Source organism: Mobula birostris, chromosome 32 (assembly GCF_030028105.1).
Source record: "Mobula birostris isolate sMobBir1 chromosome 32, sMobBir1.hap1, whole genome shotgun sequence".
In the NCBI taxonomy this organism is placed as follows: Eukaryota; Metazoa; Chordata; class Chondrichthyes; order Myliobatiformes; family Myliobatidae; genus Mobula; species Mobula birostris.
The window spans coordinates 1,778,826-1,806,412 of NC_092401.1; positions in this window are offsets into that span (position 1 = coordinate 1,778,826).

A 27,587-nucleotide genomic window follows, 5' to 3' on the forward strand; every position below is an offset into this window, starting at 1 on the left:
ATGTCTTGATCTCTGCCTAAACTTTGACGCTGACTTTGTTTGCACCTTGGGATCTGTTATTCAATTAATATCACAGTGTGCACAGTACTGGGTCTGTGACTGGATCCCTGCTCCAGTGCCTGACACTTGCAAAGCTTTAATATGGGTATAGACGACTAGGTTGGACTGGGGAACTGTTCAGAAGGCCTCACAAATGGCCTCCCTTGGGGTTGGAACTTCTCCCTGGTGCAGTGAACTGTGGATGTTTGGAAGAGGACTATGTTCTGCCCAGGGATATCAGTGCATCCCAATGATTGCTCTGTTCTTTTGTTGCCAATTTGGTTAGTAGTAGTAGTAGTAGTAGTCATACTTTATTAATCCCGGGGGAAATTGGTTAATTGGTTAGTGGTCAACTGCTGACCACAGAGGTCATAGGAGTTTTAACAGAATGAAAATGTGTCATCTGGGACAGAAGCTGGATTGGGGGAGTTGGCTGGGTGATGAATTGGGATGGGATGGGATTGGAGGTGAGATGTTGGTCTATGGTAGGAGATAGGATTGGAGATCAGTTGGCTGGGTGATGAATTGGGATGGGATTGGAGGTGAGATGTTGGTCTATGGTAGGAGATAGGATTGGAGATCAGTTGGCTGGGTGATGAATTGGGATGGGATTGGAGGTGAGATGTTGGTCTATGGTAGGAAATAGGATTGGAGATCAGAATGAGAATAATGTCAGGCCTGCACAGGCAGGCTCCTCCCAGTCTCCACCCAGCTAATGGGAATCAACTCTATTCCAACTTGTCACCTGTAGCCTATTTAAACCCCGCTCTCTATTTGCTTATTTGGACCAGCCAGACTCAAACAGTTACTCCAGCCTTCTGTTTCTTTCTTGCCTATTGTTTAGTATCTGTTCTCACTTGTTTTCTGGTCCCTCATGGCTTGTTATTTTGCAATTTATTATTAAAGTTATCATTCACCGCTGAATAGTCTCTATTGCTCTGGTTTTGGGTCAAGTCTCCTCTGTTTCCTGACAAATCAGTGTAGGGTTCTCAGTAATATTAACTGTAATGTTAACTAAGGTGAACAAAATGGCTTCTCTGTCAATTGTAGATTGATCGGGAAGGCGTGAGCTCCAACGAATTTTTTTTTTATGTACAAGACTGATAAACTTACTGAGTGACGCCTTTGTTATTTGTTTCTACTAACTACACCTAAAAGAGTTATAAAGTGTAATCATTGTGTACTGTCTGATATTTTACGTTGTGGGTTTGTACCAGGGTGCATTACACAGCATCTACGCAAATGTAGACACGGTTTGGCGGGCAGACGGCAGTTTCCCCTAGATGAACGTGAGTTGAAAGAGCTGAGTGTTACATCAGGGTTTGTTATTACTGACATATGTCATGAAATTCATTGCTTTGTGGCTGCAGTACAGTGCAATACAATAACAAATATATATTTTAAAAAAACACAAAGTAGCGCAAGAATTGAGACCAAAAGTTGATCGGTAGATTTTTTTTTTGAAGTCTTTAAACAACAGTGCTTACTGAAGTACCTATGAATGTGACTGGATAGTTCATCTGTAGTTGTCCTAAATGGGAATATTTGATGATTTCCATTGGAGATGCACACAGAATTGCCACTCTCTGGCATCATCTTGGACTGCATTAGAGGGTTTGTGGTTTGGAAATGAGGTTGGTTCGCAGGGTCAGGAGAGTTTGTCACTCAGATATGGTTCAGACATTCAAAGTGTGCCCCTCGATTTGTTCCCTATTCACAAACATATTTATTCATTCTTGCACAGACTATAGCTCTTAGGCTGGTCTGACGATATCTCCCAATCATTGCCAACTTCCGAATCACACATAATCCTGGCTTAGAAATATATCGCAGGTCCTTTCTCATTGCTGGGTGTAAATACTGGCAATCCGTCTTCAGCCCCACTACCGGAGCACCTTCACTAGAAATTCTGCAAACTCGACCCACCTTCACAAGAGTGATATGACCATAAGATACAGGAGCAGAATTAGGCCATTTGGCCCATCAAGTCTGCTCCTTCATTTCATCATGGCTGATCCATTTTCTTTCTAACAAGAGAAACCTTTTCCTGGAGACCATTTTGCAAGCTCTAATCACTCGCAAAGCTTGTAAAGTGATCTGGATCTGCTGGGAAAATGGGCTGAAAAATAGAAGCTGGAATTTAATGCAGACCACTGTGAGGTGTTACACTTTGGAAGAACAAACCAGGGTTGGGCATATGCAGTGACTGGTAGGACACTAAAGTGCAATAGAACGGAGGGATCTGGGGATACAGATCCAAAATTCCTTGATAGTAGCATCAGAGGTAGGTAGGGTCATAAAGAGAGCTTTTGATACATTCGTCTTCATAAATCAGAGCATTTAGTACATGAGTTGGGATGTTATGATTAAGTTGTATAAGATGTTGGTGAGGCCAAATTTGGAGTACTGTGTGCCATTCTGGTCAACTACCTACAGGAAAGATATCAATGACTTTGAAAGAGTGCAGAGAAAATGTTGCTGGCACTGAATAGATAATAAGGAGAGTGAGGGGAGATCTTATAGAGGTATACAAAATTATGAAAGGCTGAAAGCATGCAGGCTTTTTCCACTGAGGTTGGGTGGGACTGGAACTAGTGGTCATGCAGTACTGTGCAAAAGTCTTAGACACCCTAGATTTTTAATATGGTTTTAGGTGGTCAAGACTTCCTTAAAGTTGTCATAGCCAGGGGTGGTAATGGGGACAAGCTCCCACTACTTATTGAATACTCCCAATGGCATGCGCCTCAAATAGCCTCTGACAACCAATCCAGCTCCTGGCCTTCACGTGTGGCTTAGCTACTGAGTCCAACAGAACCGTTTCTACTGACAGGAGAAGGGGTAAAGCAGGTTACTGGCACCGTAAAACCAGTTGCCTCAGGCAGGTGGGGCTTGTCAACTGTGGTCAGCAGTTCATCCAGGAGAAGAAAAACTCTGATCTCAAACCTCCACTGCCTTGTGGCTATACCCACTCATGGGGAAGGCTTCAGGAGTAAACCCTGAGGGAAGATTCTGGATCTGGGTCCCTAAGGCAGCCCTAAATTGAGTTCAATGCTGACTGGCAACTGCTGTGATGCTGCTGGTACCAAATCGTATTGGTCTCTGCTGTTCCTTTGGGTTCATCAGATGCATAGAGAGGGGGAGCTTGCTACATGGGAAACAGCTTGCTCTCCACGTCGTACTGCCCTGGCCTGTGTATCTAGACAGCTAGGGCACAACATTGGTGGTTGACCCTGACCAACGGAGGCCTCACTCAGATGGTACAGCCTCTACATTGCCCTGCCCTCAATAACATCAGAGCTGCCTGGGATTATCTGGAAAGGCAGAAGCAAGAGAGACAGTTAATGACCAAAAAAACTGTGGCGATTCCTCCAAGCTGCATGAAATGACCTACCAGCCAATCTTCTTATAAAACTGTACGTCAGTGTAGTTTGAAAGGCAAAGGTTGGTCACAACGAATGCTGATTTGATTTAGAGTTTGTTTTTTGTTTACTGTTTTTTGGAGTTTTTTAAATATTTAAAAACTTGTCATTTCATTACTTCTCTTTACAGAATTTTTTTCACAAGTTCCTAAGATTTTTGCACTGCACTGTAAATCTGGGGTGAATGGCAAAATATTTAAGGGGAATTTGAGGGGGAACTTCTTCACTCAGCGAGTGCAATGAGCTGCCAGCAGAAATAACGGATACAAAGACGAGAAAGTCCACAGTTCCAGTGAAGGGTCTTTGCCTGAAATGTCAGCTGTTTACTCTTTTCCACAAATGCTGCCTGGCCTGCTGAGTTCCTCCAGTATTTTATGTGTATTATGGAGGGCGCAAGTTCAATCATAACGTTTAAGAGGAATTTGGGTAGGTTCATGGTTGAGAGATGTGTGGAGGCCTATGGCCTGGGTGTAGGTAGATAGGACAAGGCACAAAACCAGACTGCACAGACTAGGTGGGCCTAAGGGCTGATTTCTGTGCTGCAGCAGTCTATGACTGTATTCTGAAAAAAAAACAAATAAATTGGGACTTATCATAAGTAGGATCTGCAGCACAGCACTGTACAATGGAGACCTTGTACTGTAAGTGCTCAGCAAGACATTACTGGCTAATTTCATTGCAAAGGGAATAATGTCATTTGAAGCCCAGTCTAATGTGCGAATCACATTGACACACGTGTAAGGAAGTGCCTGAGTAAGTTCCCGAGTGGCACGCAATACTTTTTATCATGTGAAGTACATCTTTAGTTCTGTAGGGCTGCAATAAACAGTGTCTTGTGATTCAATTTCTTGTCTGTACCTTGTTCATTTCAGAGTAAGTGACAGCCTAGCTCCCATCACATCCAAAGGATATTACCTTTGATTTCTTGGAAGCTGAATTGGGCTAAGCCATGTTCCCTATTGGTCATATAGGGCAGCAGGGTCATGTAGTGGTTACAGAAATGCGACTCGGGTTCAATTCCTGCCACTGTCTGTAGAGAGTTTGTATGTTTTTTACAAAACCTCTATTACAAATTCAGTGTAAACCAGTGACTAACATAATTACTACACAACTATTAGATAAACATTAAACTAAAATGTTTTCATCTCTGTCAATGATGGTGCTAATCCTCCGCAGTGCCCGACGGTCCCGGACAGCCTCCATGTATGTTCTCCCTGTGACTGCATGGATTTTTTCCGGGTGCTCTGGTTTCCTCCCACATTACAAAGATATATGGGTCAGTAGATTAATTGGTCACATACCTATCATATAACCATATAACAATTACAGCACGGAAACAGGCCATCTCGGCCCTTCTAGTCCATGCCGAACTCTTACTCTCACCTAGTCCCACTGACCTGCACTCGGCCCATAACCCTCCATTCCTTCCCTGTCCACGTATCTATCCAATTTAACTTTAAATGACAACATCGAACCTGCCTCAACCACTTCTGCTGGAAGCTCATTCCACACAGCTACCACTCTCTGAGAAAGGAAGTTCCCCCTCATGTTACCCCTAAACTTTTGCCCTTTAACTCTCAATTCACGTCTTCTTGTGTGAATCTCCCCCACTCTCAATGGAAAAAGCCTATCCACATCAACACTATCAATCCCCTCATAATTTTAAACACCTCTATCAAGTCCCCCCTCAACCTTCTACACTCCAAAGAATCACTGTGCTCCATCTCAAATAAATAAATAAGTCTCATCGAGACGTTCAAAGTTCAAAGTAAATGTGTTATAAAAGTGCATGTATGTCACCATCTACAACCCTGAAATTCCTTTTCTTGTGGGCATTCACAGTAAATGGAATCAGTGGGAAAACAACCAATCCAGGGAGAATGGGATTTGTATTTACAAAAAATGTCTGTTCCATGTGCCTGGTTGAATTATTCTCCTCAGAGTGTTGCCATGTTTTCTGAGGGTGGTGGAACTAAAACACGAAGGAGAAAAGCATTCCGGATCTCTCAGTGTGTTGTGCACGGGGGTAATTCCCCTGCAATCCTACAGTTCATTCCCCTCAGCTTATTGATCATTGATCATTATACCTGAAACCACTGGCATTATTACAATACATGCATAACTTCATCAACAGTGTCTAGTGAGCATCATCTGTGCACTCCTCCAGTCACCCCTACCCGAACCCCTGTGTCGCAGATCATCTTGATTTTGAAGAGGTTTACGGCACATAATTTTGAGTCTTGTAGACCCTGAATTCATCCCAATCACCCAGATCAAACACAATGACCTGCTGGAAGGTCAGTAGGCCTGCTGGTGAAGGGTCTCAGCCCGAAATATTGGCTCTTTAATCCTTTTCGAAAATGCTGCCTGACATGCTGAGTTCCTCCAGCATTTTGAGTGTGTTGCTCCAGATTTCCAGCGTCTGCAGAGTCTCCTGTGTTTGTGTTGCCGATGTTCACTGTCTGTGTGAATAGGAAACCCAAATCGGTTTTTGAGTCATAAAATTGTACATGTCCGTGCCACCCACTGCGTCTACCGGCACTAATCCCATTTACCCAAGTTTTACTACCCACCCCGTCTAAACCTGTCATACTCCGGTCATCTCTGAGCCTCCTCCACCCCCGGATAAACAAACCCAGTCTATCCAACCTCTTCCTATAATTCTAAACTAGGCAACAAAAATGTCAGCTAACTCTGGAGCAAGAAACAAAATAAACTTGTTGCTCACCTAAGATATTATCTCCATTTCTCTCTCTACAGATGCTGGCTGACCTACTGAGTGTTATCTGTTCTTATGTCTGAATTCCTATATCTACATTGTTGACTGGTCCTTCACATCTCTTTCAAGATGGCGCCGTGTACAGCAGCTGTGTTGCGAGCTTCATTTCAACTTTACAGTATACTGCTAACTTCTGCGATTTCCTTCGCATTTCTGTTCAAATAGCTGATAGTCACGTCTGATATGATAGAGTGACTCTTCTGAACATCGGGAAGATGGCATTTACCCACTAGGTGCCACCTGTCCTACATTGGGAACCCCTGCTTGTGCAATCAATGGGAGGCTCACCTACCTCGGAAGCAGTGCCGGAGGCGAGGGAGAAGGGCTTGTGTTTTGGTGAGGTTGAGACAGCATGCTAATTGGCTGCCGCTCCCTACCGTACTCCTGGCTAATGTTCAGTCCCTGGACTATACGCTGTGTGAACTGAGAGCCAGAATCTCCTACCAGAGGGAAACAAAGGAATATAATGTTTTTTGCTTCGTGGAGACCTGGCTGACGGAGGACATACTGGATCATGCTATCGATCCCTTTGGGTTCTCCCTGTTCCAGGCAGACAGATCACAAAACCTCTCTGGGAGAGTAAAGGAGGTCAGGTACCCTTCATGGTCAATAATGCTTGGAGTGATCCCCAGAATGTGCATGCCCTGAAATCCTTTTGTTCCCTGGATCTGGAGTACCTTGTGCTGCTGTGTAGACCTTTCTGGCTGCCCAGGGAGTTCACAGCTGTTATTATCACAGCTGTGTATATTCCACCGCAGGCTGATACTGACCTGGCTCCCAAGAAACTGTACAAGACCATCATTACCCTGGAGATTGCACACCTGGAGGCTGCCTTCCTAGTCACTGGTGACTTTAATAGAGCATCACCGTCTAAAGTCTCTCTGAAGTTTCGTCAACACATCCAGGTGAGCACACGGGGAGATAGCACGCTTGACCAGTGCTACTCTCCTTTCCCCAATGCTTACAAAGCACTCTTTCACCCGCAGTTTGGAAAATCAGATCACTCCTCCATCCTGCTGCCGAGGTACAGGCAGAGGCTGAAACAAGAGACGGCCACGGTTAAAACCGTCCGCTGTTGGACCGACCAATCAGTCTCCATGCTACAGGATTGCTTTGATGATGTCAACTGGAATGTCTTTCATGACGAGGATGTCTCCGAGTTCACGAGCTTCATCCGGAAGTGCATCGAGGATGTTGTCCCCCAGTAATCGGTCAGGGTCTATCCAAACCAGAAATCCTGGATCAACAGATCCGTGCGAGCAGCACTAACCATGTGAGACAGAGCTTACATTGCCGGTAATCAGCAATAGCTCGAGAAATGCAGCTACAATCTGTGCAAAGTCATCAAGGCAGCGAAACGACAATACAGGGACAAGATCCAGACTCAACTCTCTGCCAACAATGTAGGCAGCTTATGGCAGGGTCTACACACCTTCACAGACTTCAAAGCTAGATGCAGTGGTGTTGCCAACATCAGCGCCTCTCTTCCAGATGAGCTGCATCTCTTTACGCTCGATTTGATGTCACCAACACTGCCGCCCTTGAGAAGAGCTGCTGATGCGACCTGCAGCTTGGTCATCGCTGAGGCTGAAGAACGCAGGTGTTTCCACCAAGTAGACAGTGGCAAGGCTGAGGGACCGGATGGTATCCCTAGGTGGGTACTCAGGCGCATCCGGTATGACTTCCTCAACGTCGGTAAGGCCCGATGTTGATTGGGAGACTGCTTTGGTGAGCACCTCCACTCCGCCTGCAAACAAGCAGGATATTCCAGTGGCAAACTATTCTAATTCCACTCCCCATTCCCATTCCAGCATGTCGGTCCATGGCCTCCTCTACTGTTACTCTCAGGGTAGCTCCAACCTGATGGCAAGAACATCAACGTCTCTAAATTTTTGTATTCCTTTCCCCTCCCCCGTTCTCTCTTCCATTTCCCATTCCCAATTCTTGCTTCCCTCACACCCCTTCTCTTCTCCTTACCTACCTATCATCTCCCCTTGCTCCCATGGTCCACTCCTCTCTCCTTTCACATTCCTCCTTCTTCAGTCTTTTACCTCTTCCACCTATCACCTCTGAGCTTCTCATTTCATCCCCTTTCCCTCACCCACCCACCCACCTTCCCATTCATCTGGCTTCACCTATCACTGCGATCAGATTGGGTTTGCTGACCATGAGGATCTAAACTCAAAGGTAGACCTTCAATCTTCTCTGATATAGATAGCTACGGGTACCCTCACTACCCAACCTTCAAAGACTAATTCACTTCCATGTTTACGTTTCAGAGCTGCCAATACCCATTACCTGAGTAGTGGGCCCTTCTTTCTACTAAGCAGAAGATGTTTAACAAAGTAGTTTAAACATGGTTCATTTATTTCCAGTGATAGACGTTTAAATTTAAGCAGCATTCTTAAAACACATTTAAAACTCAGAAAGGCTATGTTGTAAAAGGCTTCCAAATTACAAACCATTTCTAAAACACAAAGGATTTCCAAAACTCAGGTACAAATCCTATCAGCTAAAAGGACGTTCCCACGAACTGCAGATGAACCAATCACCTGTCGCAGAAATGGAAGGCAGTAGAATGGGTTCTAGTTCACCCATATTTCTGTCACGCTGCTTGATACTCATTAGATTTTCCTAATAAACCTGAACTGTTCTCTAAATTTATTCTGTTTCTCAGCCACTTGTGTGACCTCACACGCGTGATATTTTTTCAGATAATTTTTAACGAAAGTGGTCTAAAAGCTGCTGGGGACTGAGTTCCCAGACCTCCACAATTAATGTTGTGAAGCTGGCTCTCTGAGCACACAACCTTCCAACTTATTCATAGATCAGCTATTGTAAATAACAACATGCATCCGGACTGCAAGTTTCCTTGAACTAATCAACTAAGCCAGCCTTGTCTGTTTTGAAACAAGGGAATTAAATAACCCATTGTCTTATCTTGCATGTCTTGAGAAGTTAGACCTGCTGCTGTAGACAGTGTGTCTGTAAAGCTGTCTGTTTAAGTTGCTATTTATATTAAGAACTGAAGACTGGCTCCCATTTTTGACAAGCAGCTAAACAAAAAATGTTATTTTGAACGTTCATCATTGTTATTATATGCCACGTCGAATGACAAATGCGATCATGGTCTTTGGCCATGATTGTTCTTGGCAAATTTTCAACAGAATTGGTTTGCCATTGCTTTCCTCAAGCAGTGCCTTTGCAAGATGGGTGACCCCAGCCATTATCAATGCTCATTGGAGTTTGAAGTTTAACTTATTCTAAAACAGTGTTTTGATCTTTACAAATAGTAGCTGCTCTATTTAGAAAGCTGAGTTTGATGAAATAAAAGACCCCTCTGCCAAAAGACTGAATATCCATCCCACCACCTGCCAGCTTGTCCTCCTTCCTCTCCTACCACCATCGTATTCTGGCCTTTTCCCACTTCCTCTCCAGTCCAGATAAGGGGTCTCAGCCCAAAATGTCACCTGTTTATCCATCTCAAATCAAGTCAAATCGAATCATGTTCAATTATCATTCAAACCATACATAGATACAGCTGAATGAGAGAGTGTTCCTCGAGGCCCAAGGTGCAATACATTCAAAGTAGCAAGAGTGACATCTCCATAGATGCTGCCTGATCTGCCGAGTTCCTCCAGCATTTTCTATGTGTTACTCAGGATTTCCTACATCTGACGATTCTCCTGTGTTTTACCTCTTTGTCTTACTTTTGCAATAATTTCTTAGTTTGCATTCTTTTCTCTTTACTGTCTTGGATAATACACGCACAATTTATATTCGGTATGTTGTCTGTGCCTACCTGCCTGTAATAATACAACAAGCAAGTTTTTACCCTCCCTCTCCATTCCAGTGCAAGTGACAATTATCTCAATTTAATCATCCAAATTCCAACATTCCAAAGCCTTTCTCCACCATCCATTTAGGAGGCACAAGCCGGGAGTGTGGTAGAACAACTTCCACCAGTCTGGTTGAATGAAGATTCAACAGTCAGCCCCCAAGTCACTCCAGCAGTACTTTCCAAACCCACGGCTTTATAGTAAGATGGACAATGGAAGTGGATACATGGGAACACCAGCACCTTCAGCTTCACCTGAAAGTCATCACAGTCTAGGCTTGGAGATACATCACCTGTCCAATAACATCAGTAAGTCTAAGTTATGGAACTCTCTTCCCTTACGCACCTTTACCTCATTGTTTGACTTGGCTTAAGAAGTAGGTCATCATCACCTCCTCAAGGCTAACTAGGGATAGGAGATAAATGCTGCTATTACCCATGCCTACAGTGTGTGAGAGAGTCTTAAACAGAGGACAAAAGGTGAGGCAGTCACCCCGTCAAGGATCATTGATGAGGGGCTACAAGTCCTAAACGCAAGCGATTCTGCAGATGCTGGAAATCCAGAGCAACACACACACAAAGTGCTGGAGGAACTCAGCAGATCAGGCAGTGTCTATGGAGGGGAATAAACAGTCCATGTTTTGGATCCATGTTTCGCTGAATGAAGATGGTGAGAGGCTGTTGGATTTCAAGCAGCCCCCTGTTTCTGCCGTGAAAGCACTGTTGGCTTGTCTTGACTTTCCTCAGCAGCCTGTTACAGCTCCCTTCTGCTTCCTTTGAAGTCCCATTATGATATTCATCACTTTGCATCGACATCCCACGTTAAACCTTCAGGGAAACACCAACAACCAGCAGCAGATGTTGCACTAGCTTAATTATTTCAGTAAAACTGCATCCAGTGACATTGACAAGCCTCTCAGCCTCTGGGGCTCAAGTTGTGTCTGTTCATAGTTGTCATTCTTTTTGTGAAGTTGTCCTGAGATCACACATCAACAATAAGGAAGCTCTTTCCTCAGCCTGCGCTTTTACAGAGTCAACTTGTAGGAAGTGTCATCCATTCAGATGCAAACGGAGCGTTCGTTAGGATGTCACAGTGGTGTAATGAGTAAAGCTTCTGCCACGTAGCATTGATCCTGCCCTTTAGTGCTGTCTGTGTGGAATTTGCATATGCTTCCTGGACTATGTGGGCTTTCTCTGGGTGCTCCAGTTTCACCGACATTGAGCTTTGGCTCCGCAACATACTTGCAGACTCAGGATTCTTGGCATCAAGCCTCAACTTTTGGACTTCCTATTGATCTTTGATCCTCAATCTTCGGTATTGATCCCCGGACTTGCCAATGATGATGAATGAGAACCCCAAACACCAGGTCTCAAACTCTGGACTTCCCGATGATTGGACCCCAAACACCAGGCCTCGAACTCTTGACTTTCTGATGGTTGGACCCTGAACTCCAGGCCTCAAACTCCGGACTTGCTGACGATGGGACCACAAACGCTAAGTGTCAAACTCCCGTCTCACTGACTCGCACACCTAGGGGGTCGCCGGCCCTCGTGGCATTTCGAAGTAGCAGCAGGAAGATGCTAAAGTACATGGTTGGAGGGTCTGGCCTTGACAAAGATAAAAGGTAAAAAACTATGATCTAGTCAATTGCAAGGGGAAAGGGACAAACACTCGTCAGCATGTCTTCTCTTGATGCACATCGAGAAAAAAAAGATTGGGACAAGGTGCTCATCAAGACTGTTGTTGAAGCCTTCTGCCGCATAGTGGCATTAATATCGGCAGGAATGTGCAGGAGTTAAAAGTTTATGCAGAGTTTATCCTCTTTGCTTTTTTTTGCATTGACGATCACATGAAGTAATCCAAGTTGCACACACAAAATGTTGAAGTCAAGTCAAGTCACTTTTTATTGTCATTTCGACCACAAACTGCTAATACACAGTAAAAACGAAACAACGTTCCTCCAGGACCATGGTGCTACAGGAAACAACACAAAACTACACTAGACTATGTGAGACAACACAAAAACTACACTAGACTACAGACCTACACAGGACTACATAAAGTGCACAAAACAGTGCAGGGCAGTACAATAAATAATAAACAAGACAATAGACACAGTAGAGGACAAATTACAATATAATAATAAATGATGTAGATGTCAATCTGGACTCTGGGTATTGAGGGGTCTGATGGCTTGGGGGAAGAAACTGTTAAACAGTCTGATCATGAGATCCCAAATGCTTCGGTACCTTTTGCCAGATGGCAGGAGGGAGAAGAGTTTGTATGAGAGGTGTGTGGGGTCCTTCACAATGCTGTTGGCTTTACGGGTGCAGCATGTAGTGTTAATGACTGCAATGGCGGGAAGAGAGACCCCAATGATCTTCTCAGTAATCTAGGTATGTTCCCCTTTTACTGACAGCTGCCTGGGTTTTACTTCAAGGATGTTGAATATTTCCAGTCATTGGAGGCTGTCATGAAATTGTCAGACTTGGGTGGGCACAGTGGCTCTGATCAGCCATGCTGTTGGTCATAGCTCTGATGACCCAGGTTCGATGCTGAGCTCGGGTGCTGTGAGTGAGTGGTTTGCGTGTTCCCACTGTGGGTTTGGCGGGGTGCTCCTGTTTTCTGCCACGCCCACTGCAAAGGTTTAAATGTGAACATCTGCGAGGGAACCTATGCAAAATCAGAGAGAGTAGGTCATAGGGACAATCAGTCAGGGAAAGTGATAGGTACATGAGCTAGATATTTGATGGGCTGAATGGTCTTCTTCTGTAAATATTGGATAGACAGTTTGCAGAATTCAAACTCAGCATCTATCAAAAGAATGATCGATTTCAAGAGCCACAAGTTTACCAGGAATTTCTTTCCAGATAGGAGAGTGAGGGGCGGTTTGATATAATTATACAAAATTATAGATAGTGTAAATGCAAGCTGACCTTTTTCACTGAGGGTGGACGAGACAAGAACTCGAGATTATAGGTTAAGGGTAAAAGGTGAATTATTTAGGGGGCAGCTTCCTCACCCAGAAGGTGATGAGAGTGTGGAATGAGCTGCCAGTGGAAATGGTAAATGTGGGTTTGATTTCAATATTTAGGAGAAGTTTAGATATGTACATGAATAGTGGGGTATGGAAGGCCATTGTCCATGTGTGGGTCAATGGGACTCTGGAGAATAACAATCCAATGCAGACTGGATGGGCCAAAGGGCTTGCTTCTGTGCTGTAGTGTTCCATGACTCTGTCAAAAAGCTGTGCAGGTGCAGGTGATAAATTAATCGGCCTCTGTGAATTTCTCCAAGAGCGTAGGTTGGGGTTAGAATCCGTGTGAGTTGATGAAACTGTGGGATAAATGATTTGGGATTAGTGTAGGATTAGTGCAAATGGGTGATTGGTGGTCTCCACTGATGGGATGGCATGCGTTCATACTGTAGAACTCATTTATATAATATCGTAACTTGATATGGTTCACTAACAACTTTGGAATTGAAAATGGAATTAATTTATTACTGTCACGTGGATAGATTACAATGAAAAACATATCATGCATACTGTTCATACAGAGCAAGATATTACACATTGTATTGAGATAGAACAAGGGAAACAGAATAAAGTTTCACACACAAAATTCTGGCGAAACTCAGCAGGTCAGGCAGCATCTATGGAAATGAATAAACAGTCGACGTTTTGGGCCGAGACCCTTCAAGACTGAGAAGGAAGGAAGAAGACACCAGAATAAAAAGGGTGAGGGGAGGGGAAGGGGAACAAGCTAGAAAGTGGTAGGTGAAATCAGGTGGGTGGGCAGGGTAAAGGGCTGGAAGGGAAATAATCTGACAGGACACAAGGGTAGATCATAGGGGAAAGGGAAGGAGGAGCGGATACAGAGAGAAGTGATAGGCAGGTGAGAGGAGGTAAGAGGCCAGAGGCCAGAGTGGGGAATAGAAAAGGGGAAGGGGAGGGAATTTTTTTTTTTACTTGAAGGTGAAATCGATATTCATGCCATCAGGTTGGAGGCTACCAGAGAGAATAAAAGGTGTTGATCCCCCACCCTGTGGGTGGACTCACCTTGGCACAAAAGGAATGAGAAAGAAAACGGGAATTAAAATGTTGGGCCACTTCTGGCAAATGGAGTGGAGGTGCTTGATGAAGTGACCCCCCAATTTATGACAGGTCTCACTAATGTAGAGGAGGCCGCATCACAAGCATTGGACAGAATAGATGATCCCCGCAGATTCGCAGGTGAAGTGTTACCTCACCTGTCTGGGGCTCTGAATGGAGGTGAGGGAGGAGGTGAACGGACAGTTTTAGCATTTTGGCCACTTGCAGTGGGGAGCCTCCTTCCAGTAAAAAAAACCTCCGCCCTCCTCTTTTTCTACTCCCTACTCCAATTCTTAACTCTCCTCACCTGCTGAACTGACACTATTGTGTCCAGTGCTCCCCCTTGCACCCCACCTTCCCTTTCTCCTGTGATTCACTCTCCTCTGCTATCTGATTCCTTCTTCTCCAGCCATTTATCTTTTCTACCCCCCCTGGCTTCACCCATCCCTTCCTAATGTGCCCTCCTTCCCCACCACGCACCACCCACCTTTTCATTCGAGCGTCTTCTCTCTTCCTTCCCAGTCCCAATGAATGGTCTCGACCTGAAATGTTGACTGTTTATTCATTTCCATAGATGCTGCCTGATCTATTGAGTTCCTCCAGCATTTTGTGTGGGTTGCTTTGGATTTCCAGCATCTGCAGAATTTCTCTTGTCGCAGAGGAAAGCATAACAGCTACAGAGGAAGAGCAGTGCAGGGTGAACGGTCAATATGAGGTAGGTTGTGAGGTCATGAATCTTGGAAACCATTCAGTAGTCTTCTATCAGTTGAACAGAAGCTGTTATGGAGCCTGGGTGTGTGAGCTTTTGTATCTCAGGTAGTGCTCTATAATCAACAGTCTGGATTGCCCTCATCAAATGAACATTCTTTTTTTAAAATCCTGCAGACACAGCACAAAGACAAAAATCAACATCACTCTAAAAAACTTCTGGAATTTCTCAGCTCAAATTAAGTGTTCTAACCTCTGGCACATTAATTATATTTTCTTCTCTGTGATTAAACTGTGAATTTTCATGCCTTTTGTTCAAGAAAATAACCTCTTGTTTGCCAAGTTGTCCCAAATGTTGTGCTATTTATTACAGTTGGCTTTCATTCACCAGAGATGGGTGAGCAAGTGGAAGGCAGCAAATGTAACGCGTGTGGGGCAGGGAAATCTGTAATAACACCGCAGGATATTAACACTAGTAAGGAAGGGGAAACTGCAGCTGCAGAGGTCAGACACTAAAGATTCTGCAGATGCTGAAACTCTTGAGCGACATGAACAAAATGCAAAATGCAGCAGGTCAGGCAGCATCTATGGGGGGAATAAGCAGTAAGGGGTTCTTGCTGAGACCCTTGACCAGGACTGAAAAGGAAGGGGGCAGAGGCCAGAATAAGAAGGTTGTGGTGAGAGGAGGGTAGGTGGGAATGAAAGAGAATGATGTGAGAAGTTGGGAGGTGAAGGAGGTAAAAGGATGAAGAAGGAATCAATAAAAAGGGACCATAGAATAAAGGGAAGGAAGTGAGATACTATGGGCAGCCTCTGAGGATTGAGGAGTGGGGGAGATGAGCTGAGAGCACCACCAGAATGATAGAAAGCAAAGGGGAATTGGAAGCAGAGGAGAGTGATTACACTGGACAATAAAGATTTTACTTCTTAAGTACTTTTGGAGGTATCTTACGGATTTTGGGCTGTTGATCATGAAAATTACCATGACATTTCCCTGTCACACACCATGTTTTTGAAATCACCTTTATTTTTTATTTCAATTCATAATTCAAGTCAATTGAAAAGTTGCCCACAATGTAAGCTGAGAAGTTCTCTATCTTGTCAGGTATGTCTGGGTGTGCTTAGGGAGGGCAGATGCAGTCCCCAGAGGAGGCAGAAAAAATGAAAACAACACTGATACTGATGCAGATTTTGAACCCTTTACGTCAAGTCAGCCTCAGCTGATAACTCAAACTGAGTTAAATAACCTGGTCAGAGACTTGGGTTTGTCAAAGGGAAAAGCAGAATTACTGGGTTCAAGACTGCTGTCACCAAGCACAAAAATTTCTGTGGAAGTTTTCAATATTTGAGACAGATGCTTCCTGGAATAACTGATGCCAAGAGTAGGGAAGGGATTTTTGTTGGTCCACAAACCAGCAGCTCATCAATGACTGGCAATTCAACGACCTTCTAGTGGAATTGAAGAAAATTGCATGGAAGATATTCAGGGATGTCGTTGAAAATTTTCTTGGCAACTATAGAGCACTAAGCTATGTGCAGCTGGTTAACAACATGCTTCAAGCATACAAAATCATAGAGTGCAACATGTCACTAAAGATTCATTTTCTGCATTCCCATTTAAACTTCTTCCCTGCAGATCTTGGCGCTGTCAGTGACGAGCACGGTGAAAGATTTCACCAGGACATTGTGGTCATGGAGAGACGGTATCAGGGCAACTGGAATCCATCCATGCTGGCTGTTTATTGTTGGACACTTAAGTGAGAAACCTCAGCCACTGAGTACAAATGAAAATCACCGACAAAACATTTTTAGCTGAGTTGAACAATTACATAATGGTGTTAGCACCATTTTGTAATTAAGAGCATTATATTCAATAAACGTTAATGTTTTGTTTCTTGAATTTCCTATGTGGTATAAGTAGTCTGAAATTATCTTTGTGCTCAGCTTCAAGTAGTCTAGCATAAACAAAAAAAAATTCTGAGGAAGCAACACTTTTGGAAAAATTTGTTGTCTGGTGTTACTGGAAGTGAGGTAAGTCAATGTTCCTGCTGCCAGGTTGGAAAGAAGGTGAAGTGTTGCTCCTTCAGTTGGCACTTGGCCTCATCATGGCAGCAGATGAGGGTGTGGACAGACATATCAGTGTGGGAATGGGAAGTGGAATTGAAGTGAGTGGTCACCGGGAGATCCTGGATGTTGTGATGCACAGAGAGAAAGATGAAATCTTCTGCAAAAAAGACAGTAAAATCAACAATGGTAGAATAGGAAATTTATCATGATCATACAAGCAAATTTACAGTGAAAGAGAAGAAACCTTTTCAGCCAAGTCAGCAATAGTAGGGCAGTGAAAATTCTGTTGGTAGAGTGGGGAATGTTAATAGAGGTGTCAGAGAGAATTTTCTTCTAAGAGGACAAGACAACTGATATTTCTCTTTCAAATTCTGAAAGAGAAGTGCTTTTTTCTCCCTCCCCTTTACTTAAGGTGATAAAATTTTTAGTAAACCTAGTTTGTTTCAACAGCCTGAAAAATGTCATGAAATTCTGAGTGTTATACAAACATAGTGAGTCACACCCTTCGGCCCACCAAGCCTGGGCTAACCATTTAGCAGCCATTTACACTAATCCTATTTAATTCTCCACACATTCTCCTCATAGTTTTTCATGCACCTAATAATTACAGTGTGCAGTTAACAAAAAAATGGCACGTTTGTGGCAAGAGGAGAAAACCAGAGCACCCGGAGGAAATCACATGGTCAGAGGGAAACCGTGCAAGCTCTGTACAGACAGCACCTCTGGCCAGGATCGAACACAGGTTACTGGAGTTCTCAGGCGACAGTTACACTCCAGGACCGAACACACGATACTGGAGTTGTCAGGCAGTGTAGAAACATAGAAAACATACAGCACAATACAGGCCCTTCAGCCTACAAAACTGTGCTGAACATGTCCCTACCTTAGAACTACCTAGGGTTTACCCATAGCCCTCTATTTTTCTAAGCTCCATGTACCTATCCAGGAGTCTCTTAAAAGACCCTATCGTTTCCTCCTCCACTACTGTCGCCGGCAGCCCATTCCACGCACTCACACTCTGTGCGAAAAAACTTACCCCTGACATCTCCACTGTACCTACTTCCAAGCACCTTAAAACTATGTCCTCTCATGCTAGCCAATTCGGCTTGGGGGGCAAAGCCTTTGACTATCCACATGATCAATGCCTCTCATTATCTTGTACACCTCTATCAGGTCAGCTCTCATCCCACGTCACTCCAAGGAGAAAAGGCCGAGTTCACTCAACCTATTCTCATAAGGCATGCTCCCCAATCCAGGCAACATCCTTGTAAACAACACACATCAAAGTTGCTGGTGAACGCAGCAGACCAGGCAGCATCTGTAGGAAGAGGTGCAGTCGACGTTTCAGGCCGAGACCCTTCGTCAGGACTGAATTTCCAGCATCTGCAGAATTCCTGTTGTTAACATCCTTGTAAATCTCCTCTGCACCCTTTCTATGGCTTCCACATCCTTCCTCCAGTGAGGCAACCAGAATTGAGCACAGTACTCCAAGTGGGGTCTGCTCAGGGTCCTATAGAGCTGCAACATTACCTCTCGGCTCTTAAACTCAATCCCATGATTGATGAAGGCCAATGCACCGTATGCCTTCTTAACCAAAGAGTCAACCTGCGTAGCAGCTTTGCGTGTCCTATGGGCTCGGACCCCAAGGTCCCTCTGATCCTCCACAATGCCAAGAGTCTTACCATTAATACTATATTCTGCCACCATATTTGATCTACCAAAATGAACCACCTCACACTTATCTGGGTTGAACTCCATCTCCCACTTCTCAGCCCAGTTTTGCATCCTATCAATGTTCCATTGCAACATCTGACAGCCTTCCACACGATCCACAACACCCCCAATTTTGTGTGCCATCAGCAAATTTACCAGCCCATCCTTCCACTTTCTCATCCAGGTCATTTATAAAAATCACAAAGAGTAGGGGTCCCAGATCAGATCTCTGAGGCGCACCACTGGTCACCGGCCTCCATGCAGAATATGACCTGTCTACAACCACTCTTTGCCTTCTGTGGGCAAGACAGTTCTGGATCCACAAAGCAATGTCCCCTTGAATCCCATGCCTCCTTACTTTCTCAATAAGCCTGGTATGGGGTACCTTATCAAATGCCTTACTAAAATCCAAATACATTACATTCATGGCTCTACCTTCATCAATGTGCTTAGTCACATCCTCAGAAAATTCAATCGGGCTCATAAGGCATAACCTGCCTTTCACAAAGCCATGCTGACTATTCCTAATAATATTCTGCCTCTCCAAATGTTCATAAATCCTGCCTCTCAGGATCTTCTCCATCAACTTACCAACCACTGAAGTAAGACTCACTGGCCTATAATTTCCTGGGATATCTCTACTCCCTTTCTTGAATAAAGGAACAACATCTGCAACCCTCCAATCCTCCGGAACCTCTCCCATCCTCATTGATGATGCAAAGGTCATTGCCAGAGGCTCAGGAATCTCCTCCCTTACTTCCCACACTAGCCTGGGGTACATCCTGTCTGGTCCTGGTGACTCATCCAACTTGATGCTTTCCAGAAGCTCCAGCACATCCTCTTTCTTATTATCTACATTCTCAAGCTTTTCAGTCCACCTCAAGTCATCCCTACAATTGCCAAGATCCTTTTCCATAGTGAATACCAAAGCAAAGTATTCATTAAGTACCTCCGCTATTTTCTGCAGTTCCATACACACTTTTCCATTGTCACACTTGATTGGTCATATTCTCTCACGTCGTATCCTCTTGCTCTTCACATACTTGTAGAATGCCTTGGAGTTTTTCTTAATCCTGTCTGCCAAGGCTTTCTCATGGCCCCTTCTGGCTCTCCTAATTTCATTCTTAAGATCCTTCCTGCAAGCCTTATAATCTTCTAGATTCATATCATTACCTAGTTTTTTGAACCTTTCGTAAGCTCTTCTTTTCTTCTTGACTAGATATACAACAGCCTTTGTGCACCACGGAACTTGTACTATACCATCATTTCCATGTCTCATTGGAACGTACCTACTCAGAACCCCATGCAAATATCCCCTGAACACTTGCCACACTTTTCCGGTACTTTTCCCTAAGAACATCTGTTCCCAATTGATGCTTCCAAGTTCCTGCCTGATAGCCTCATAGTTCCCCTTACTCCAGGATTGAAGGTGGGTTACAGGAATTGAGGGGCAGTAGTTTCACTCCAGGATAGAACGTGGGTTACAGGAATTGTGAGGCGGCAGTTTCACTCCAGGATTGAGTGCAGGTTACTGGAGTTGGGGGGGGCAACAGTTCCACTAGCTTTGCCACTGTGCCACCATTGTCACCGTCTGAAATCTGTCATGGATATTAGTCTGGATTTTATTTCTGAACCGAGTCCTTGACATTCTCAGGGCTATTGGTTAGCATGTCTGGGATTTGCAGGCACATCAAGCCAAATGAGGAGGTTCAACCCTGACCTTTGGTGCTGCCTCTGTAGAGTTTGAACGCTCTCCCCAAGTTTGCATGGGTTTCCTCTGGTTGCTCCAGATGCCTTGGCAATAGTGAGGTCTGTTTTCTCCAGGATACCCTGTGGATCCTCACCTCTCTGATGTCAAGGAGGAAGGAAAACAAGAAGGGGAAGAAACTTAGCCAGAAACTGTGGAACTAAAACAAGAGGTTTAATTCACTCCTTGAATTAGGGTCTCCAGATTATTAGTTCAGCAACTAAATCACTGCACCAGCACTACACCTGTCATCACTCCTAGGGCACCAGTCTCAGGAGGGGACTGAGGGGCATTTTTTTACAGCCAGAGAGCATTGAATCTGTGGAATCCCTGATTTCTGCTGCTTTGGTAAAGGATCCAGCATAATCAAAGACCACCGATACTCTCTCTTTTCCCCTCTCTCATCAGACAGAAGATACAAAAGCCTGATAGCATGTATTACCATGCTATTAAACAGACTTTTGAACAGATCTCTTATAAGATAAAATGGGCTCCTAACCTCACAATTGACTTTGTTATGATCTTGCACCTTATTGTTTACCTGCTCTGCACTTTTCAGTAGTTTTAGTCTGTATTCTGTTATAGCTTTACCTAGTTCTGACTCAATACACCGTGTCATTATTTAATCTCTATGAACAGTATACAAGACAAGCTTTCCACTGTGCCTTGCTACTTGTGACAATAATAAACCAATATCAGTGGAGGCCAAATTGTTATTTAAGGCAAAGATTGAAGGGTTCTTGATTGGTAAAGGGGTTAAGAGTTTTGGGGAGAAAGTAACATAATGGGTCAGCTCCATCATTGGCACAAACTTGCCCACCATTAAGGATATCCCCAAGAGGAAATACCTCAAGTAGATGGCATTCATCATCAAGGAACCTCACCATCCAGGGCATGCCCTCTTCTCATCACTATCATCGGGGAGGAGGTACAGGAGCCTGATGACCCACACTCATCAATTCAGAAATAGCTTCTTCCTCTCTGTCATCAGATTCCAATGGACACCACCTCATTAGTCCTATCCATCCATCTTCCTATCCACCTACCTATCTATTTACTTACTTATCTAGCGAGTTACTAGTGACTTGATGTCACTGCATTATACTACTGCTGCAAAGCAACACATTTCAAGTCATCTTAAGTGATATTAAATTGGATTCTGGTTCTGAGATAAAAATGTTAGCTTTGATTGGCAGAACAGACTAGATGGGCTGAATGGCCTAATTCTGCTCCAATATCATCTTGTCTTATAGCTCCAATGAGTGCACTTTATTTCTTGTGAGTTCAACATAGTAACTTAGCCAGCAAGACTGCAGTTTGCAGGACCCAAGGAGTGGAAAGAAGCAAAAATTAAAAACTCATTGATGAAAAGCACTTGTGAAAAGTGAAGGACCAATCACTGAATTATTCCTGAGAAACAAGGATAGTAAATCAGTTTGAATTTGGTATGAAAAGGATCAAACACTATAGTGTCACTTAGTTGTACATGTGGAAAAGTAATTCTACAACAGAAAGGTATGAAGTCAGGACATTAAACATGCTGAGAAGAACAAAATGACAATAGAGATGGATTATTATGACAGTGTTTGGCTGACCTTCAGCACAGGCTTGGCAAAAGGAATAGCTCGTTCCTTTATTTTAACCTTTTATATGGACTTTCCTATTGACAATAAAGAGGGAAGAGGGAGAACTAGAGAAATAACCTATTTTAGCCAACATTTTGAAAGTTGCAATTATGATTTGAGAACATTTTGGACAAGGGAATGAGCTGAGGAATAGAAAAGGCAGTTCTGTTGTTCTTGAACAATTTCCTCATTCACAAGCACGATATTTCTCAGGGAAGCTGGGTCAGCTGTACAATTCCATCTGGCCTACATATGCTCTGAGAGAAAGGATGTTGACCACTTTCACTCAGCCCAGCCTGTGCGTGACTCCAGATCACCAGCAATGCTCTTAACTCTTACTTTCCCTCTGAAATAGCCCTGTCAGCAATTCCGTCAAAGAGATGAGTAACAGTGTCAGTAAATCACAGTCCTGCCTGTTAATTAATAAAATAAAAATAGACGTACAGTATTTGAGTTGAGTAATTTTTTACTGGTGATACAAGAGATATATCGGGGAGTGATGGTTAATGTAACACGTAATTGTGGTATATCTTGGGGGTATGGGGTGTCTCATTGTCATTAAAATAGCTCCTTGGGAGGTATTTTCTTGCAGGCATTTGCAGAGAAAAAATACAACAGAATTTTACAATAAACTATATATAGACAAAGACTGACAAACACCAAAGAGAAATGTGCAAAAAGAAGTCGAACTACAAATAAAAATAGTACCGATAACATGAGTAGTCCTTCTGTCCATTTGGTCCATGTTTACGATTGATTGACCTGTCAAACTGTCTTTTAAATGTTCTAATTGAACCTGCCTCTTCCACTTCCTCTGGCAGCTTGTTCCAAATACTCTCAGCACCATACTCTGTGTGGAAAAACTTTCTCCTCATTCTTCTCACCCTAAACCTATACCCTCTAGCATTTGGCTCCCTTACTCTAGGAAAAGGGCTGTCACCATTTATCCTATCTACATCCCCTCACAATAATGCCTTGGTGACAGCAGGGCATCAAAATGGAATACAAGTTGCTTTTGCCCTGGTCCAACTCCATTATTTTCCTTGAGAGCAAACTTGGGAACAGACATGATCACAGGGAAAATGTGCAAGCCTACACAAATGCCAGCACAGCTCAAGGTTAAATCCAGGTCACTGGAGTGTGAGGCGACAGTACAAACTTCTGTACTCCTGTACCAATGTTGGTGATAAGTCATGTAGGGAAGAAATTAAAACAATGGGAACTCTGTTATATACATATTCCTTGAGCAAGAACTAGATATGAGTTTTCATTGAAAGCAAAATACTGTGTTCTTTCTGGTTGGCTTACATTGTTCAAAGTGCAAATGTTTAAAGTAAATTTATTATTAAACTACACATACCTTGAGATTTATTTTCTTGTAGGCACTCACAGGAAAACAAAGAACTACAACGGAACCAAAGAAAAATTACACACAAACATAGACTAACATACAACCAATGTACAAAAAAAGAAGACAAGACAGGCAAATAAAAATAAATAAATAAATAGGTTTTACTGTGACTATGAGTTGGAGAGTCCTTGAAAGTGAGTAGGTTGTGGAATCAGTTCAGAGACAAGGTTAGTGAAGTTACCCATGCTGGTCTGGGAGCCTGGTGATTGAAAGGTCAGAGGGAGGCCTGAGGGACCAGCTTAAAGACTCAAAATGAGGTGGAAGATGGAGTGGATTTTGGAAAGGAATTCCTATGTTGAAACCAATCAGAATCACCAATTCCATCACTGGGGGCATAGAAGTGGACAGTGAGAAAAGCTATCAAAGTTTGCAAAGTGATCTGAACTAGCTAGGAAAAATGGGCTGAAAAAAAGGGAGAAGGAACTTAATGAAGCTGAGTGTGAGGTGTTGCACTTTGGGAGGGAAAACTAGGAGGGACTTACATAGTGAAAGGCAATGTCCCCCGGAAGGGTAAATCAGCTCTGCTAGAAAGCTGACTTTGGAAGTAAGTCTCACAGTAATGCACACTTGAGGAGTTGTATGCCCTCGTACAAGCTTGCAACATATGCAAGTGAGCTCCAAGCTTGGCATAACGTGTAGCCCAAGGATTATAACATGTTAGCATCAGAATGAAAAAAAAAGTCAGCCATTCACAAGGTCCTGAGACACAAAGCAACAACTGTATGAGTTAGTATTGGAATAATTTTAGTCCCTGTTTAGGAGCCAGCCTGGTTCACACTGGCCTCTGTACAAAATAGCAAGAGCACTATTTATAGCCGTCTGGAAACACCAAGTGCAAGAATTCAAAATCAAAATGGATATTTTCAGCTAAATAATGGAGTGGTGGTAGACTTGTTGCTAAGCTTAATGATTGTGGGATAGTAATTACAGTGTCTCGGCAAGTAATTGGGAGATATAACGAGCAAATGGATTGTGCGATGGAGCTGAGCCAATGGATGATATTCCAACTGCACACAGTTCTTAATTTTTTACAAAGTGACACATGCTTTGCAGAATCTGCAGAATCTCTTGTGTTTATGACATGCTTTGCAAGGGTACACATGGCTTCATACAAAATATCTGTTTTCTGCTTTCTTTTAACTACTTCAAAGTAATTATTTATGGCTTGGTCTGTCTGAATGTCGTGCAGAACAAAATTTTCATGGAGTGCATGTGAAAACAACAAACCAATAATAGCAGATGACTCAGTGACAGAGATGGCTGAAATTGTGCCTGCAATCTCACCACACTTGTCGGACATGCTGAGGTGGATATTTACTTTCCAAGGCCCAAGGGGCTTGCTGCTATGTTCAGCTTTCTAGCATCACAGCATGACCTTCCCGGGTCAAAGAGTTATTTTTGATTATGTTTAACTTCTAACCAATATTCCTTGCCCAACCTCTTGTCATAAACAAATGAACAAGTTTCTCGTCAGCCCATGCTTTAATCAGGAGAAAAAATGGAGTCCACATTGTCCTAATTGAACATTGTATTCTCCTGGTCTGGTGAATGTAACCGAAAAAAATTGCGTGTAAATGATGTCAAAATAGAACTGTTATATGATTTAGATACTTTATACTTTATTGTTGCCAGACAATTGATACTAAAACCTACAATCATCACAATGATATTTGATTCTGCGCTTCCCGCTCCCTGAATTACAAATCAATAGTAAATATTAAAAATTTAAATTATAAATCATAAATAGAAAACAGAAAAATGGGAAGTAAGGTAGGGCAATAACACCGAGGCAAGTCCGGATATTTGGAGGGTACGGCCCGGATCCGGGTCAGGATCCGTTCAGCAGTCTTATCACAGTTGGAAAGAAGCTGTTCCCTTACAGGTTACAGTCAAGCTTTCCTGTGTTTTACGCAATGAACGTAATATGAGAGGACATTCTGGGTAGATAACTTACAAGTCAAATAAACAGCAGCACGTTTGGTCAAGTGTTCACACAATATTTATCGTTTTGTTCCCTTTGTTCCCGTGTGCAACGTTGGGGTGCACCACTGGGTCATGTGGGTGAACAAAAAGAAGACACCACACGCAATAAGAAAACGGCCATGGGAAGTGTGGTGAATGATAATCAGTGGGGAGAGAAAGAGAACGGGATGCTGAAATAAAACAAATAAGAGAGGGACAGAGAAAGATGGATAAGATTTGTTAACATTCCTGGGATGTGATTGTGGTTGAAAATAGTGACAAGATTTGGAAATATGGGGCTGTATGATGAAATGACAGAACAATGGAGTTCATATACTGAAAGATTTGAATGTTTTGCACTAACAAATCAAACTTCAGATGATATTCCAACTTCTCTGACTGTGAAATGGTGCAAAAATGATGAATTTATTACGCAGTCTAGTGCAACCTGCTAGGCCTGGCAATAAACCTGATGAGAACATAAGTCTTAAAGGGTCACAAACCCTTGATAGTTGCTGCGAGGTTTCGATTTCATGAAAGCAATCAAGAGGAAGGCGAGTCTATTTCACAGTTTGTGGTGGTACTAATGCAGCTGTCTGAGCACTCTGACTTTAGGCAGTGGCTGAATGGCACTTTATATGATACAAGTGTGCGGTCTGTGTAGTGAGACAATTCAAAAATGTTTGCTTACGGAGGACAGACCAACACTACAGAAAGCAATTGAGATTATTGCATCAGTAGAGATAACAGCTAAAAAAACACAGTTATTAAGCACATCTTCACAAGTTCATAACATTTCTACTGACAGTAAGAATAAGACACTTATTGGCAATCAGTATTACTGTTGTGGTAAAGCTGGGCATTCAGCAAAAGAATGGTATAAGGGTAAAAGGGGCATGCTGATCAGCTCCATCTTGGGTACTAGCCTACAAAGTACCTAGGACATCTTCAGAGAGTGGTGTCTCAGAAAGGCAGCGTCCATTATTAAGGACCTCCAGTACCCAGGGTATGCCCTTTTCTCACTGTTACCATCAGGTAGGAGGTACAGAAGCCTGAAGGCACACACTCAGCGATTCAGGAACAGCTTCTTCCCCTCTGCCATCCGATTCCTATATAGACATTGAACCCTTGGACACAACCTCACTTTTTTTAATATACAGTATTTCCGTTTATTGCATGTTTTTAATCTATTCAATATAATTATACCACAATTTATTTATTATTATTTTCTTCTATATTTCATATTGCATTAAACTGCTGCTGCTAAGTTAACAAATCTCATTTCACATGTCAGTGATAATAAACCTGATTCTGATTCTATAAAAGTAAAATGACACTATCAACCAAAAGCGCAGTAATAAAGAAAATCGACTTGTTAAAAAACAAAAAGAAACACATGAACTAGATGGAACATACTGAGGATGGACTGAGTGACTCTCACTCTGTGGTTGAGGAAGCTTTGCATAGTTTATCCATTCCAGGACAGAAAGACTGCTGGTGAGTGACTCTTGCTGTTGGATGGGGCCTCAGTGAGGATCCAGGTAGACACAGGTGCTGTAGTATCGCTGGTCTCAGAAGGAGAAATCGCAGCATCTCACCCCAGAAGGGGCAGGGTTGACTTTACAGTCTCACACTGGTGAGTTGTTCCAGGGAGGGGGGCAGTACATGTTACAGTGGAGATTAACGAACTGAGAAAGAAACTTCCACTGTACATTGTTAAAGGTAGTTATCCAGCACGCCTGGGCTGCTCGTGGTTGAAGCAGCTCAAACTCCAATGGCACACAGTGTACTTGATCGGTGGCAGCACTGGTCTACAAGAGGTATTGAAGAAACACTCAGAAGTATTCAGTGGAGAACTGTGCAGTATGAAAGGAATCACTGTTAAGCCCGAACAACACCCATGTACCTGAAGGCAAGACCAGTTCCACATGCCCTAAAACCAAAGGTAGAGGCTGAATTGAAAAGATGGACTCCAGAGTAAGGTATTGGAAACAGTGTGCAAACAAATGAGCAACTCCAATGGTTCCTGTCCTAAAAAGAGATAGGTCTTTAAGGCTTTGTGGAGGCTTCAAGGTAACCAGTAAACTTACAGCTGAACAATAACCTCTTCCCCTCATTGATGACTTTTTTTTAAAAACCAGGATTGGTTGGAGGACAGACACTTAGCAAAATTGACTTGTGACAG